The sequence below is a fragment of the Geospiza fortis genome, unplaced genomic scaffold, assembly GCF_000277835.1.
Source record: "Geospiza fortis unplaced genomic scaffold, GeoFor_1.0 scaffold70, whole genome shotgun sequence".
Lineage (NCBI taxonomy): Eukaryota > Metazoa > Chordata > Aves > Passeriformes > Thraupidae > Geospiza > Geospiza fortis.
The window spans coordinates 7,859,921-7,876,566 of record NW_005054317.1 but is presented as its reverse complement, the minus strand read 5'-3'; positions in this window follow the sequence as shown (position 1 = coordinate 7,876,566).

Sequence of the window (16,646 nt, the reverse complement as noted above, 5' to 3'; positions counted from 1 at the left end):
CTCTCCAGGAGCCACCAGGAGCACAGCAGACATGTGAAGGTTTATTTCAGCACTCCTGAGTGGGTGCAGACTCCTGTGTTTTGGGGAAGGATTTCTGTGTGGCTGCTGGGGACAGGAGCACAGAACCACACCCAGCTGATCCCTGCCAGACAGGCTCTCACTGCAGTGAGAATTTTAGACCAAAAGGGGCAAACAAGCATCTTTTTGCTGGAGGTGGTGGTGGAATTTTCACCCTGCAAAAGTTTTAGGGATTACAATCACTTCCTGCATGTATCATTTTTTCCCCACTAAAACTCCTAAGCCAGATTCCTCCTGTGAGGTCACTGGCTCCTACATTAGACTCCTTCTGAATCATAATCTCCAAATCCTATTCTGGCTCCAGACAGCATCTCATTTTTTGGCTGAGGACTGGGGGAAGCCTCCTTCTCCCCTTATGCAGGGACATAGGGATCCTTTCATGGTTAATGCTAAACTGTGCTGCTCCTAACAGCATCTTTACAAGCTCCAAGTGGTAAGGTGAGTCCATAGAAATCACAGTGGATTTTTGTTTTCTGAATCCAAAAAGCCAGAATCCAACAAACAGACCCTGGCAACAAACTCCCAGAGTGCTGGGAATAATATTTGGTGGCCCCCCACTCCCATCTTCATCCACACATAGGGCAATCCTGCCACAAAGGCACAGCACCTTCCACCAGGTGAATTCCCACCATGTGAATATCTGCCAGTGTTTTGTGAAGGATCAGGACTCCTGTGGCTGACTAGAGCTCCTAGTACTGCACCAAAGACAGAATTACAATTTGGAGAGACCATTGCTCTCAGTCTCTAGGCTTCATCTCCATGGGAAGAAGTCCCTGGAATGTCCAAGCTGAACACAGCAGGCAGGTCTAAGAGATGTCTGAACTGACATGAAAAGATCCCCCTGATTTTCTGACCAAAACCACACTTTTGTTTTCCCTCCAGTGTGCCACTGAACATAATTATCATTTGTGGGAAAAGACAGAAAAATTTGGGGGAAAAGACAGAAGTGAGGAGAGAGCCTGTCCTTCCACTGTGCCTGTGCCAGAAGTGATTTTGGTGCTGCTGCTGATTTTCACATCTGTGCCTCCACAGCTGATGCTCGACTCCTCCACTTCCCCCCTTCCCAGCTCAAACTCATCAGGAGAGGGTAGGGAAGGTGCTTGAAAATTCTCTTTGAAATCTTGCCTGTGAGGCATGGATTTATCAAAGCAAAGAAGTTGTGTGTGTGAGCACCTGCCCTGCCATCACATCAAAGGGAAGAACAAGAAGGAGTTTCAAAGGGGTGCCCTCGTTCCCCCTTCCCCATTTCCAGGCACACACACGTGTGCACACACAGGCACACACGTATTTCCCTGCCTGCAGAAACCATGGAGCTTCTGCTGGGCCTGCTCCTTAAACTCAGTGCTGATGGGGAAATTCACAGTCCCTCAGCACAGACATAGCACTCAGGGATTAACCAGCTAAGGCACTGCATCCATTCCTGCCCTCAGCCCACAGACAGATGCAGCTGAACCAGTGGCTCAGAAATGGCTCCTTAAAAGGTCAGGATTAGCCACAAAAGCACACCAGCTCCTTTGCCAAAAGCCAAGAGGGTGTTATCTTTAGTGCAGGTGACAGCTGATAAAACAGCCTTTCCCATGTGTTCAACAAAAGCAAAGGGCTCAGAGCCCCTCTCAACACCTTTATCCTGGCTGTCAGTTATGAGGCCTCCTGGTACTAATAAGACACAAGGCAGGACAAAGGTTTCCCTGTTTTCTGAGGGGTGAGGCACTGGCATGTGCAGGGAAGGGACTTGAAACTGCAGTGATGGAGCAAACACACAGCAGAGTGAGGAGCAGAGCTCCAGCCTGAGTTTCAGCCTCTAGAGACAGAGATGTCTGGCCTAATTTATGGGCTCCAAGTCTCTCCATAGCTGGGATGAGGTGAACCCTGGGCTCAGTTCCTTTACAGGGTGATTTGTTTCACAGGTATGACTGGCCTATCTGCAGATGTCTAGACAGAGCAAGGATGAAAAGCAGCAGCCAGCATGGCTACAGCTGTCACTACCAGGAAACAGTGGCCAGCACCTTCTGTGGCTTTGTGCTGGGGCCTCTTGCTGCTGCTTGCTCTGTTCTATCAGCTTTTCAAGGTTTTACACTTGGGTCATTAACTGAGCATGGTAAAATGGGTCTGGGACTGGTTTAATGTAGAAAATAATGTTGTGTGTCAACCTGCACACAGAGATCAGGATGAGAGGCTGGGGAGGCAATTTCATAGCAATGAGCACGTTTTCTTGAGGATGCAATGGTTTCATTCTCTCCAAGGTTCATCACTGCATCTTAGTTTCCACCATGCACATCCATTATCTTAAAAAGACACACATACCTGCAAATGCCCCTCTTCTCCTCAACCCTCATTTTTCTTCCCAGTCATGGTCATCATCCCTTGAACTTCAAGCACTTCTCAGACCTCAGTTTCCTAACTAAGATTATTTATTGATAGCCTCTTTCTTTTCTTTTTTTCTTTCCCTTTTGAGCTCCATAGCTCATCAATTAACTGGAGAGGGTATTGATCAGTAATTGTGTCAGGTTTCCCAAGGGTTTCTGGGAAATGCAGCTGCTGCTTCAGATGATTGCATATGCTCTGTCTTTGATTCACAGAGCACAGCCAGGGAGTATTCTCACTCAATGTGACTTAAACCAGCAATGAGCTCACAATTTACCCTCAGGATGGTATTATTTGCAGCTCTTGCTAGATGGGCATTTGACATTAAAAAGAAAACAGAAGAAGCCAGAACCTAACAATTAATTCCCACTGAGCACAATGGAAACTTTAAATTGGGGGTGTATGGCAGCCTGACATACATTAACTTCCAGCACTAAGCTACCTGGCTGGAAGGATATTTGTGCCTGGCAAACTAAACTTATAGTAGTAACATGATTTGTACCACAGTCCAATTTTACCCTTCTCCTTCTAAGGGATCAGTAAATTAAGTTGATGTTGGTGGCACTCTGTGCTGTAAAACTGCTGCTGTAATCCCTACTGGGTCTCCCACTGCTAGCACAGATCCTAAATTTGGAAATTATTTGCTTAAAGAGATCAACTATTGATTAATAAGGGATTTTTTCTGAGACTTCATCTGCTTCTCTACATGAGGGATAATTCTGCCCTGGCAAGCCTGTAATTCCCAAGCCTGGGATTATGTTGGCATTTTCAATGTGTCCATGTGCAGGTGCTCAGCTCTTTTCCATGCCAAAGCCCTATTGATTTCAGCTGGGGGGAAAACAACGTGACATTTCCTTGATTCTGGGAGGATTCATGTGGCCTTGCAGACCACAACGTGCCTCTGGCATCAAAACTCAGTATCCATCTCACTGGCAAATGCCAGAGGGGGTTCAAAAGCAGTTAAAGGTGGGGGGGGGTAGCAAACTGACCTGTCCACAAATAGCCTGGGAAAGAGCTGCTTTGTAGATCTGAGCATGGCAGGTTTTTCAGCAGTGGCTCCTTTGCCCTGTGGGGTGATCTGTTGCTCACTGCTGTGTCAAGGGCTCCAGCTGGGTGCTGTGTTGAGCCCCCAGCAGTGCTCCAGGGAGAGCTGGGCCTCCAGAGCACCACAGTAGGTCTGGGACATTGTAGAGCCCTGATGGCTCACTGATAAAATAATCCCTTCCTCCAGACAGTCTCTAGCTCCTGCTGTCTTTGCCTAGAAGGTGACATGGTGTGGCAGAAGGGGGCTGAGGAGAAGAGGAAATGTTTGGAGTGCCAGTATTTTGGCAGGTAGAAGAGGAATTGCTCTGTGTGTTCCTTCTTTCTGCCAATAGGAGAGCTTTTGGAAATGTCTCCTCACTCATGTTCCTCACTAAACATCCCCTGCATATTCCCAAAGCTGACAACAAATTAGTGTGAGGGAAACCATTCCCACTGACAGGATGTGACTTTGTCACATAGTCCTGGGTCTAAGACCAAGCTTCCTGCTCTTCAAGAAGCCACTCAACAAGAGGGATTACTCAAGCTACTCAGACTTGGGTCTTGAGCCCCTGATGTAAAACTTCAGGGAGCATCTGATTGAAATAGGCTGTTGACAGCCCCTTGTGGGATGCTGCCACCCTGGAGGGTGAGAAAGAGGAAAGGCAAAGGACTTCAGGATGGGCTGGAGGGTTTTGAGGGTCTCAGCTATACTGAAAGCAGAGACTGATATTTTGCTCATGCTATCCCAAACCAGCTCTCCATTCACCTGTGTTTCTGATATTGCCTCCTAGGGCTGTTCAATGGAAAGTGAATTATTTCCTGGGTCCAGGCCTCTCTTCATACTTCAGTGGGAGTGATAAAAAGCTTGTCAGACAAAGGTTGTTTTCACAACACCCCCTGCATGTCCAGCCCATGCAGACACACACAAACACAAAGGCTTTCTCATTGTTCCCAGCTTTGTACTACCCAATTCCACCATTGTTTTTTCCTGTTTGCACCTTGACCTGTATTCAGAGCAGCATCTCTGCAAGTGTTGTTCTTCCCACAGTAACTGATGTACACGTGTTCCCACATGGATTATGCATGCACCAGATCTTCACAATTCCCTTGTGGCACCTGGCACAAGTTCAGATGAGTTGAATTGGAAAGTGATGGCTTTTTCCCCTCTTATCACTACATGTAGATCTTCATTGGGTTGGTGACTTTCCAGCATATCACACCCACTGTGTTTTGTTTTGTTAATCTATTAACTCTGCAGACAATAAATCAGTCTTAGAATTAGCACTTTGATGATGCATTTCTGCCTCACAGAGAATCTTTTTTTTTTTTTAATTGAGATGAGTGGTAATTCTTTCCATGAAGAGTCAGCATGTGAATTTTCTAGCCATGAGCAGAGCATCTTTTGTAATTCCACACACTGAGTATCTTCACCAGGCTGTCAGCTCCTGCTTCTGCCTGCTTTTCTTGTGCTGTGGACTTTCACACTGCTCTGGGAAAGCTTCACAGCCCAAAGATGCCACCTGCTTCCTTGTGAACTGCTGAAAAATGCTCTGAGCCCACCCCATAGGATGAGTGGTGGGTGTAGGAGATGAACCAACAAAGAGGGCTTGAGTCAAGGGTGCCAATGGAAAGAGGAGTCTCCTGATGAGGTGGGTTTGATTTGGGCTGTTCCCACCATGAGGGTTAACCCCTGGTTTTCAGCCCTGGTGCCCTGTTCAGCCATTATTTCCCAAAGTTCAGAGCTGCTGTCAGCAAGTTGAAAGGTGGTTTGAACAAAGGCCTGAGCTCCAGCAAGCAAGGGTCAAACTCAGCCCACATGAAAATTTAGTCCCTAGTTTTAAAATGAAAACAGAATTGCATTAAGAAGTTAAGTTGAAATATCAGCTTTATTTCTTCTGAGCATTCTTGTGTATATGCTGTAATTCATTCCTTCCCCATCAATCACAGTAATTGAGAATATTTTCTTAAAGTAATTGTGAATGAAAGAGATGTGATGAAATCACTGCCAATGGTCAGGCTGGGAATTCATCAACATGTCTACTGATCCTCTTAAAAAGGTATCATTGCCTGTTGAATTGTGGAGCCTAATGGAAGCAAAATTAATCAACAAAGTTAGGTTTATTTTTCCAGAGTTATAGACTTGATCGCATTTCCAATTCCCCACTAAAAAAAGCTATGGGACTGCCTTTTGTTCAATTTGAAGCATTTAATGACTTCATAAAAAAGAAAAAACCCAGACTGTTGAAATTTATACCTATAAGAAGTTGTCATCTTTGCCTTATTTTCAATTTTCCCGTGAAGTTATTAAAACATTATGTGATTGTAATATATTTATGGGGAGGGGGAAATGAGGTGTAACTCTGACTGAGGCACAATGATTTGCTGTGAATTGTAGAGCATCAAGGGCTACAAACTTGTGCAGAGGAAGATGTGTGTGTGTCTGTACAGAGAGTGGAGTTTTGAGTACATATATTCCATACTTGTTGCACAGAGTTTCTGTTCTCCCAACCTACATAAATATTAATGAGACTCGGAGGTATCAAACTCTGCTCAACAAGTTGAACTTAGACTCCCTCCTGCCTTTGAATTTCTTTGCCTTTTTCTTTTGTATACTGCATGACAGAGGATAGGAGTTTTGGAGCAAACTTGATGGTAGTATTTTGCAGCTAACAAGCACAGAGCCTATTATTATTCCCCATGCCTTTATTCACAGGGGAGAAAAAAGAAAGCTATTAATGAACATAAGTAGCTTTCTAGGTTTCTGTTCTGCTCTGTCTTCTGTTCCTGCACCTTCCCTCTGGTATCTGAACTTCTGGCCTGTTTTGACAGCCGGGTGCAGAGCCAAACTTACCTTTGTGAGTAGGATGCTGAGCACGTTGACTGCTACAGCTCTGGACAAGTATTTTCTTTCTGCTGAATACCTGCCGGTGTTTTGTGAAGGATCAGAACTCCCGTGGCTGACTAGAGCTCCTAGTACAGCACCAAAGACAGACTTACAATTTGGAGAGACGATTGCTCTCAGTCTCTAGGCTTCATCTCCATGGGAAGAAGTCCCTGGAATGTCCAAGCTGAACACAGCAGGCAGGTCTAAGAGATGTCTGAACTGACATGAAAAGATCCCCCTGATTTTCTGACCAAAAACACACTCTTGTTTTCCCTCCAATGTGCCACTGTTCTGCACATAATCATCATCTGGAGGAAAAGCTGGACTTGATATAAATAACAGCAACCCATTGTCTTGAGCAGTGCTACTCCAGCCTCCAGTGGTTGAGAAGGGGTCCAAGCAGACTGATGGGTGTCAGTGTGAGTGATGGGAGGCGTATGTTCCTGTGTGCTAAAAGCAGCACAACACATTGCAGGGGATGGGGAACTGGAGCGGTTCCGACACAGCCACATATGGCTTCACATACATAATGTGCAAATTCATCAGTCAAAAATATCCAAACACTTCATAAGGGTAAAGCACTGCTCCTACAAGGGCTGCCATCCCACAGACTTTGGGGGAGCAGAGTGGAAGCAGTGCCAAGTGCTTGCAAATCCTCCCACAGAAGTGTTTTCCTAGGTGGTCACATATAACAACTTTCCTCTTCTGAGAGCAGGATTCAGATCTGGCTTTCACCATGTCCATGGTGAGACATTTCACCCACCTTCCTCTGCCACTTGCAGCTCCTCAGGTGTCCTGGGGGAAGCTGTCCATGCCCAAGCAGACCATAGAAAAGGAGTTTGCAAGACAAGTGTCTCACCCTCTCTTTGCTAGAAGATTGTTGGAACCCAGGCACAGGGAATATCTCTCTGCCTGAGAAGTCCTGATCCCCAGGAGAACACTGCTTTTAACCTTTGTCCATGGAGAAACCTTCCAAGACTTTGGGATGAATTGGAATCTATGAGTGTGTGAAATAGAGAGCAGTATAGTTTATCACAGGGTGAAAAACTTAGAGTTTTGGGTCTTCATTATGGAGGTAGATAGAAGACAAGATGAAGGATTTTGGGCATTGTCTGATCTCCTTCTTTTTCTCCATCTACTCCGTTTTCTGCAGTGTTGGTAGCACAGAGTGACTGGTTAGAAAGAGCCACAATGCAGAGGTTGTGTGAACAGACAAATAATTAGTGAGGGTGAAGAAGAGGGGACTTCATCCTCACTGTGATAAGGGTGGGTGGACTACAGCATCCTGCTGGTCAGGAGAGAGGTTTTTTGGCAGGCTACCCCAGAGGTGATGTCAGAGCTTGCTGGAAACAAGCACAGGGACTATAGACAGAGTTAGATCTCTGTGCTTAGTCAGGAATGAAGAGCCTTGGCAGAGCTGTGTGGGGAACCCAGCAAGGTATCCGCCCTCAGGATTCCTGACTCCAATCTGCACTAATATTTGGCTCTTTCAGGGTTGCTACACCCACTCCTGAAAAAGAAAATGCAAACAAAATGTATGTTGGATTTTTTCCCTTCGAGGTATATCCCAGCACCAGTAAGTTTTATGTTTTCACATCCAAAGTGCTCTCCAGCAGCAAGAAATGAGTGTCTGGGCCCATAAAAAAGCCCCATTCATTTGTCTTTCTTGGACCAGCACATTTCTCCTGCTTGGTAAGGTTTATTTCCATGGCTAATTTTGGGCTGACAAGATGCATGGGGCTCCAGAGTGTAGCTTACTATGTAGACTGTGCTGAACTGACAGGACAGATACACAGGGCCATTTGCTGGCACGTGGAAGAAAAAAAAATAAACAAAAAAAAATTTAACTACATTGGAACTAAATAAGATAACCCAGAGAGTCCTTCTTGCAGCCAGCTCTGCTCCTGCTGGCACTAACTGCATAATGCCAGAGCAGAAAGCCAGGCCTAGCATGGCTGCTGGGAAAGGGCTTTAATTATTTTCATTCTCCATTTTCATTTCAGCCTTCCTAGTAATTTGTGTTGCCTTTGTTACCAGAACAAGGGAGACAAAAGACACTTGCCTTGTAGATTCCTTTGAGCAGCAGTTCTTTGTGCTGGTGAGAGCAGCCTGCCTGATGAGCTGCTGAGAGTGAAACCACAAATCCACACAGGCTCAGCCTGGAGCACACACCCAGGGGGACTCCTCACAGCCACAAATCTCCAGGGCAAGAAAGGGGTGCAGCCTTCTGGACCAGGCTATTTGACAGGGTTTCCAACACAGCCTGGCCTTAGGCATGTATTATTTGTTGTTACAGACTGTTCCCTGGCAGGACCTGAGCTGCACCACTAAACTCTTCCTCCTTGGCCACCAAAGATGCTTTTGATAGAGTTAGCTCATGGTGGCAGCCACAGTGGCTGATTTGGAGGCAGGAGTTGAGGAGGGAATAACTTTGTCCTGCTACTGAGCCTTGGTGCTTCATAAAACTTGAAAAAGAAAATCACTGGCATTAATGGAAGAGTGAATTGTTTGACACAGTTCCAGACATCCAGGAGACCACAGTGGTTTTGTACTGGAGTTAGACTGATGGGTGATGTTCCAGACTACACACACAGGAATGCTTTTTATTTTCATTTCCAGCTCAGAAAGCTTGCACCCACCATTTTCTCATTGGGAAATCACACTGTTTTCTGTACCTGCTTATCATAAAATAAAGAGCCTGATTGCCCAGCATAGCTTTCATTCCAAACTGCTTGTAAATTTAGGAGTGGCAATGGCAAAACTTTGTGGTATGTCAGTGTCAACACCCAGAAATCTGTGTGTCCTTTCTGCTTGTCCTTTGAGCTGGCCATAAACACACAGACTTTTTTTTCAGACAACCATATTAATAAGGAATTCTTCCTTCAAAGATACTGGAGTACAGCAGTCATCAGGCCTTTCTCAGAAATACAGCTAGGTCTGAAGGGGAAGGAAAATAGATAGGTCTTTGTCATCAGCTTCCAAACTGGGGCAGAGGAAAATGAGGATTGGAGTAAGAGTGTAAGAATCTGTGTGCATGCAGGTGAATTTACCTGAATTAAAAAAAAAAAAAGAAAATAAATAAAGGAAAAAAAAAAGCTCTCTCAGAACTGTACAGAGAAGGATCTCTTTTATTAGAAAATATGAGGGGTTTAATGCAGTGATTACAGCATTAGCTTGGTGCTGGAGACAAAATATGGCTGTATGCATTAAAAGTATTGAAAATGGCTGGCTAGTGCACAGATACACACAGCTGATGCAGTCAACGCATTCATTATTCTGGAAACACAGGCAGATCTTGTGCTTTGCTGTAATTTGCTGATGCTCTGCTTTTCATTCCATTTGAACCTGTTTCCCTTCATGTTAAATATTTTTTAAGCAGAGTTGGCTCTGGTGTTTCTAATGCCCTTAGCAGAATTTGGAGGTCACTGTAGCAGAGCAACTGGTGAAGATAGCAGAATTCCAGCAGCAATTGAACTGCTTCCATGAACTGCTCTTCATTGTGTCCTCTGGACATCTGTTGTGCTTCCTTAATGGGGACTGTTGGCTTTGCTCTTCAGGAACCAAGCAAAATATTCTCAAGTTCAAAAATACCCTGAAATGCTGATTAATTCAGATATAAATACAGAGAGATACACAAGCAACAAAATAGTTTGTAATGTTTTTCAGCACTTAACATGAGCGTGTACCATCACCATTGAAGAGGAAACTGATTATTGACTGAAATTCCTTTTTCACTTCTTAAACAGCGTGAGCCATGTCACATGAGATGAGCCAGGACCTTTGTGTTTCTTGATATAATGGACGCAGGGCAGAACACAGCAAGGGGATTTTGCTCAGTGTCATTTGTACATACCTGGAGCTGGGAAAGAGGTTGTTTCTGGGCAAAGGACAATATGAAAAGTGCCTTCCAGAAGTTTCCAGCAGTTCTTTGAGAGTGAGCTGGTCTTTCAGAGGAATTTTCTGCTTGAAAATGCTAGATGTTTTTTCCTACACTGTGCTGCAGACTCCTGCACGTTATGTTGTCATACTTGGCAGGAGGGCGAGGGGTAAAGAAGTGTTAAGTTATAATGTAAATTGAGTTTATTGCTGTCTGGCAGAATATTTTGGCAGCCTTTTGTGACAAAGCCTCTGCCACAAACACTTTTTAGCTCTTGGAACCAGGTCAAACCATTAATCTGGGTGTCTGCAGGGACATGTACAATGCTACAGCAGCTCCTACTGTCAGAAGATGGATGCATCCCTGGCTTCCCGCTGCACACACTCACTTCTGACAGCGCTAGCCAACAGGTTTTCCTACCAAGAAAGGTTATTGGGGCAGGGGGAAATGACTGATTCAAAAGGGTCTGCATTAAACAGCTGCTCAAACCATAATGTTTCCTGTTTCTCAGTGGCTCAGGACAGGCACCACATCTTTCTTGAGGCCATCAAAACTTAGCACAGGTCATTACTAATTTGCCAACTTCAAAGCAAGGCAGGGAATCTATCCCAGTCTGGCCCTCAGTATTCCATGTTCCATATTCCTGTTGCCAGAAGTCAGGTTTTTCACCACAGACCCTCACAGAACCCTTAATGAGCCCTAATGATGATACCTGCAGGGCACAAGGAGAAATTGGCCAGTGGGTGTAGCAAGAGCAAGGACTCATCCCACGTGTCCTCCTAGGAGGATCTTCCAGTTCACTGTGTCTCTGTAGCAAGATGTGAAAATACCCATTGGGTTATACCAAGTGTTCCTGTCATTCAGGATCCATTCTCCATCATTTCAGGGGAAGAATGGAGGGAGAGAATGATTGCAGTCAACTGCACTGCTTTACTTTCTCTGGCCCCAGGATAGCACCAGTTAAAATTAATGGGGCCACTGTGCATGTGCAAGCCTAGCAGAGGATTTCTTTGACAGAGCTGCAGATGGAAGGGTTAACTACAGGCCTAAAATGGCTTCACTACCCAAATATTTTCTTCAAAAACTTTGAAATGGTATGCCATTGTAGTTTGGTTTTTGGGGTTTTTTTTTAATTAACACTGATCATTGGCCGTACCAATTAATGCAATTATGTGGTCCAAAATAAAACATCTTACCAGATCTTTATCATATGCTAGTTCTCCCAGGAAAACAATTTGGCCACAGCATGATGAAGCAGTGGATTAGCCAAAGAAACCATTTCTGTTAAAAAAAATTATCATTTGGGGTCTTTTTTCAAGAAGAAATCATACATTGCCTGTGTGTAGAGTCATAACCCATTTCCTTTTCAATAGGAACTAATGAAATTATTAATGTTTAATTACTGGGCTGTCATATTAACTATCCATTCTTTTTATTTAAAAATAAAATTTAAAAATATGAAATGAACATTAAAATTTAGGAAATGGTCTCAATACTGACATTTTCTCTTGGGATACAAGTAGGATTTGAAGTTTCAGTAACTTTGGAAGGTGGGGCTTCAGCCATGCATTCATATCTGATTTTTCCAGTTAATTTCAGTGACCAGAGGAGTTTACAGGAGCTGTTATTTTCCCAGTTCTGCATCCAAGGGATACATTGGAAAACAGAGACATGACCTGAGCATAACCCCCCACTGATCTATAAGCTATATTAATATGACTGTGGGTGGTAGGGATTTGTATACTTGAATCCAACTTTTTTTTTTCCATTTAAGTGTTAATCCTTTACTTGGAGCTCACATACAAAAGACTTGGCTTTCCAGGACCACATCATGTGTTTTCCAGGCTGGTGGGCACCTCACAATCCACTGGTGGGAATTTGTTACCATCAAACCTGAAATGAGAGCTTAATTCTGGATTTGCCTGAGGGCCAAACCTTTTTCACAGTTACAACCCACATCTAAATACCAGCACTTTGATCTTCCCTGCTTCATGGACTCCACTCTTTCATCCTTAAAAGAGAATCAACCAGATTTGTAGTGGAGATTACACCTCAGCTCTTTGTGCCTCTGCTTGCAGGAGCATCAAACCCCACCTTCCCCAGTCTGTTCCCTCTCACTGGGTGGTGGGGTGGGAGGCTGTTCCCTCCCAGCCACGCGAGACAGTGCCCTTCAGACAAGCTCACAGGCAGAAACACAAAAAAGGGGCAGAGAGAAGACCTCCAGCTTCATTCTCCACCCAGCAGTTCCCAGGCTCTGGAGGACTCCAATGCCATTTCTCATACATTGATGAAGTTACACCTGTACCCAGCTGGGGAAGCCCAGCAGCAATCTCCAGACCAACACAGTGGTTTTCTGACCAGAGGGGCTCATCAGGTCAAGTGAAACACTTTGCAGATGGGTGGGGAGAAATCAATTAGTAACTAAAAGTAATTCCTTCTTTCTCAAAACACTGACTAAAAAAAAAAGAAAACTTCTGGGGTTTATATATTTTATATTTTTTTACCAGTTTTAAAGTATTAAAGAAAGCTGAAAAACCAAAGTGAAATATCATTTTGGCTGTCAACTTTTCTGTTCAGTAAATCTGCTATGAGAAGGGGAAGGATTGGGCTGTATCTCCCACAACTGTTCTATACATATTTTTTAGTATTGCAAGTGAGCTGAAATATTATTTTTCAGTCATCCTTAAAAAGCACCTCCATCAGTGATCCCTGCCCTGAGCTCTGGCATGGGACATAGGAAGATGGGTCTGAGGGGTTACCTGTGGTCTCTTTTCTAGGTCACTCATCTGGGCCATGAGGCACAGAGGAGTTTGACTTCTGTCAAACACACATTTGAATCCAAAGAGAGAGATCACAGGAGGAGCACAGAAAAGAGCTGGACTTTGTGCCGTGGGGCATTTGTGAGATGAACGGTGCCAGCCCTAGAGGACATGAAATCAGGACATGCACTTGGCAGGAGGACTGCAGCACAGGCAGCAATGGCAGTGGTCCAGCTGGAGATCTCTGGAGGAGATTATCCCAGGCTGCTCCGTGGATCCTCCAGCATCCTCCGCCTCCAGGGCTGCGAGCTGGGACCTTCAACAGAATCAAAGTGGGGTCATGTGGTATTCACATAGCCTCTGAACAGAGAGAAGCAGTGAAACAAGCAGAGAAGAAGGAAAATTCAATTCTTATCTGAGTTGCTGTGCATGTGTTGTGCTCAAGCAGAATGCAATATGGAGATTGTTTACCCAAAGTGAGGATGTTTTGTTCCCTTGGCCTATCAGGGCCAAGAAGTGTGTGTGTGTGTGGGACTGTCACGGGACAGTCACGACAGAATCAGAAATGAGTGCAGTTCTGTGCAGTTGTGAGCGAGTGCAGGGCAGATTCAGTTTAGATGAAATGTACATAGTATAATAAACCAATTCTTTACCCTTCTGATGATGGAGTCAGATGCATCATTCTCTCTCCCCTTTGTCGGAGTCGCCTTTGATTTACAATAGGGTCAAACCCAGTGGGAATTCATGGTGAAACAGGGTCCTTGCAGGCTGGAGGAGATGCAGAGGAATAGGTGGGAAGTCCCCGGGGTGAGGAGGGCTCTCCTCGGGAAGGAGCACTGTGCTGAGAGGGGCTTGGAAAGCAGGTCACAGCTCCCTGTGATGAGAATTCTTTCTCCTCAGGTGCATCCAGGTGTTCTTTCCTGTGCTGCCGAGGCCGGAGCAGCAATTCCCAGCACAGCGAGCCCGTGATCCATCCCGCAGTGCTGCTCCCTGGTACCCCGCAGGGTCCAGCAGGGCTGCGAGGACAGCAGCAGTGCCACAATGTCACACAGAGCTTGGGTGATGGCCCATGGTAAAGATATCTCAGCTTTCAGGTCTTAGCAGGCCTTTCCATGCTTCTTATCACTGCCTGGGGCTGCTGTGATGTCCTGTGGCTCACAGAGCAACCCTGTGCTGTTTTACTTTCCATGTCCTGGCTGCACTTTTATCTCTCTGCCCTCATCAGGTGCTTCCTGGCTCAAGCACATGTACTTTCCCCTGGGAAAATACACTTTTTCTTAGTGACAAAGGCAAAGCTTGAGATAAACCATCTCAGCACAGCAAGATTAACAGAGGTTGAGAGAAAATAAATGTGTGGTCATCACCTGGTGTCAGAAGCATTGAACAGATAGGAAGCTGAATGCCCCATTCACCATTTTTCTAGACAAGAGGTAAAAAAATCCAGAAGAAATTGCAGTTGTGTGTTACTGGAAGAACAGAGTGCATCACCTCATCCCTTCACACCTGCAGGGAACAGAGCTTCTCCTTCATCTCCAGGTTAAAATCGCACCTACTTGTGGGTGGGATATTGTTTTGAATATCACCAATCATGCTCTTCATGATTCCCAATTTCCTGCCCCAAGGATATAGGAACCTGACTGTCACCTACCTTGCTTTCCTCTACAGTTGTAGCCAAGGGCTGAAACAAGCAGACCATGAATGAGAGGTGGCATCACCTCACCAGGAGAGAAGGCAAATTTACCTGCTCTCCACATGATGAAAGAATGGAGCCAGTGTGACAATTTTCCATTGAAATTGGGTTTTGGAAACAAACAGTTAGCACCTAAATAAGTCTATTCACAGGAAACACCTGTGTCTCATGGAAAATGTCAGTTTTTCAGATAGAGAAATGCATTAAAATGTCATATGTCAAAATATATCAAAGATATTTTGTCTGAACTAAAGCTGAGGTGGGGTTGTTTGCAAAAATTCAAGCAGGGAGAAGTTTGACTTCTCTGACTGAATAATTATTACAGCTGGCTTTATCCACAGTGCAGTGTAACTGTGTACGTACAGGAAGAAACCTGAGATATCTGAGTGATGAAATTAAGGGAGAAACAGGGCATTGAATGCTCTGGATAAAGTTGTTACCATTCCATGAGCTCTCTGAGAGCCTTCAGCCCAGTGAGGTCAGCTGGCATTTCTTTCTCACTCTGCAATCAGCACTGGAGGCATCAGGATTATCTCACAGAAATGACACCTTTATTGGGCACGCTGCTCAGCATAAATCCAGCAAGGGTTGCCCTTTTTTATTCCCAGGTATTGTCACGCACTGATCATTCACCAGCTGCTGGTGCTGTGTGTTGGTGTTGGGACAGACAGAGCTCCAAATGGGAGCTCCTGAGTGATGCTGCCCCAGAGGCTGCTTCTCTCCCCTACCTGGCAGCACTGCAGGGCAGGGCTGTGCTCACACCACCCCAAACTCGGCCCCCTCCGAGATTGGGACACACCCCAGGGCTGCTCTGGGTCTCCCCAGGAAAGCTGCCAAATTGCACAGCCTGAATGCAGTCTGGAAAAATCTGTTTACGTGATGCGCTCGTACAGCTGGAATGATTTAGCTGCTATTTCAAGCAGACCTTCCTGTGAATGTAAAGGGGCATCTTGAAATGCATTTCAAACACAGAAATGAGGGGCTCTGCTCTAGCTCATTTTCACCTCCAGTGTGTCATCTCTTAAGTGGCCCCAATTTACCAGACACCAGCAGGGAATTTGGTGTGTGAATGCCACTCCTGCAGCTGCATATTCCAGTTACCCACACCATGGCCAGCAGTCTGCTTTAAATACACTGGGTTGTAACCCTGACCCTGACTAACAGCAATAACAAAAGCTGTCCTGGATATCATCTCAGTGATTGCTGTGCACAGGACTCTCAGCCTGAGGTAGGGTGAGCTGTGACACAGTAGGTTCATCACAGCTAGAGAAATCCTCCCCAAAACAGTGAGTTGCTTGCATCCTTTATACACATAGGAAATTAATTTATACTGAAGTCCCAGCAGTTTATCTAGGGTTCCCTTCTTAATATCTCTGCTATGGAACACCTGACAAGAGCTTCCCTAGTGGCTGCCTGCCCTGAAGAGAGAGGAGACACCAGCAAGGACATACCAAGAGATCCACAGATGGGTACTTGGAGGCAGCCCTGAAGATCAGAGCAATAGCATCATCCATAGTCAACTAGAATTTCTCCTCTACAGGCAATAAATATTGGATTATTTATTTTGCATCACGACTGCCTACTCTTCTCCTTTCTATTTTTCCCTCTGTATGGTAAGGAAAGAGCATATGATGAGTGTAGTATATTATAACTGAATATTAATCTCTTCTATTCAGTCAGTGCCTGCATTCATTTATATGGATGATTTGCTAGTTTTGTTTGAATACACACACGCATATTTAAAAGCGAGGTTTATTATGAAAAATGCCCTCGAATTAACTCCTCTAAAAGATGCCAATATTATTGGCAAGAATTGCATTTTATTTTCTTTGTAAATGTGATGCTTCCTTAAACATTCATTTCTTTGGAAATCCAGTACTTTTCCAAATGCAAAGGCAGTGGTGATGAGCAACTGTCATTCCCACATTAAAAAGCAAAACCAAGCCTTGATCTTTCTACAGCAGATTAGGG